The sequence below is a fragment of the Austrofundulus limnaeus genome, unplaced genomic scaffold (assembly GCF_001266775.1).
Source record: "Austrofundulus limnaeus strain Quisiro unplaced genomic scaffold, Austrofundulus_limnaeus-1.0 Scaffold364, whole genome shotgun sequence".
NCBI lineage: Eukaryota > Metazoa > Chordata > Actinopteri > Cyprinodontiformes > Rivulidae > Austrofundulus > Austrofundulus limnaeus.
In genome coordinates this window covers 346712-347721 of record NW_013952766.1, presented here as the reverse complement: position 1 = coordinate 347721, position 1010 = coordinate 346712, and the positions used below count along the sequence as shown (strand labels likewise).

The following is a 1010-nucleotide window of genomic DNA, read 5'->3' as shown; positions in this document are numbered from 1 at the left end:
GTGTTTGGACATTATTTGGTCTGTGTTTTGGATATTATTTGGTCTGTGTTTGGATATTATTTGGCCCTGGTTTAGACATTATTTGATCCTGGTTTGGACATTATTTGTTCCTGGTTTAGACATTATTTGGTCTGTGTTTGGACATTATTTGGTCTGTGTTTTGGATATTATTTGGTCTGTGTTTGGATATTATTTGGCCCTGGTTTAGACATTATTTGATCCTGGTTTGGATATTATTTGGTCTGTGTTTGGATATTATTTGGCCTTGGTTTGGATATGATTTGGCCCTGGTTTGGACATGATTTGATCCTGGTTTGGATATTATTTGATCCTGGTTTGGATATTATTTGATCCTGGTATGGACATTATTTGATCCTGGTATGGACATTATTTGATCCTGGTTTGGACATTATTTGATCCTGGTTTGGACATTATTTGATCCTGGTTTGGACATTATTTGATCCTGGTATGGACATTATTTGTCCCTGGTTTGGACATTATTTGATCCTGGTTTGAACATTATTCGGTCTGTGTTTGGACATTATTTGTCCCTGGTTTGATGTATTTTGGACACTTTATAGACACAGTACGCGGCTGCGGAGTGTCTCGTCTCTCAGCCTGAAGAATCAATAAATATCTGGTTTGTTGTCTCTGATCGTGTTAGCACCGATGTCTTCAGATGGTGAACTCTCGTCTGTTACAGCTTTAATTAAATCTGTCAGTTGTCTCCTCAGGCTGTTCATGAACACACTCTGGTCTCTCCTCAGCTGAGGGACTTGATCAGAACCAGGGTTTGGTGCCTTGCTCGACGGCACTGCGGCTCTTTGTTTGTCTGTGAAGCAGCTCTTCTGTCTCTGAGTTGCTACCATCATCATCCTCATCATCACAGCCTTCCTCCTGCTGCCCTGTGAACATTTGTTCGCTGACACTCATCGTGTGTGTCGGGTCACGCTGTGTGTGTGTGTGTGTGTGTGTGTGTGTGTGTGTGTGTGTGTGTGTGTGTGTGTGTG

General features: G+C 41.8%; 1 protein-coding gene across 1 annotated transcript in view; it reads left to right on the top strand.

Moving 5' to 3' along the window:
- The window catches only part of ankfn1a (ankyrin repeat and fibronectin type III domain containing 1a), a gene marked incomplete at its 5' end in the record, with an annotated part of 48995 nt that overhangs the window by 29934 nt on the left and 18051 nt on the right, over positions 1-1010 (top strand).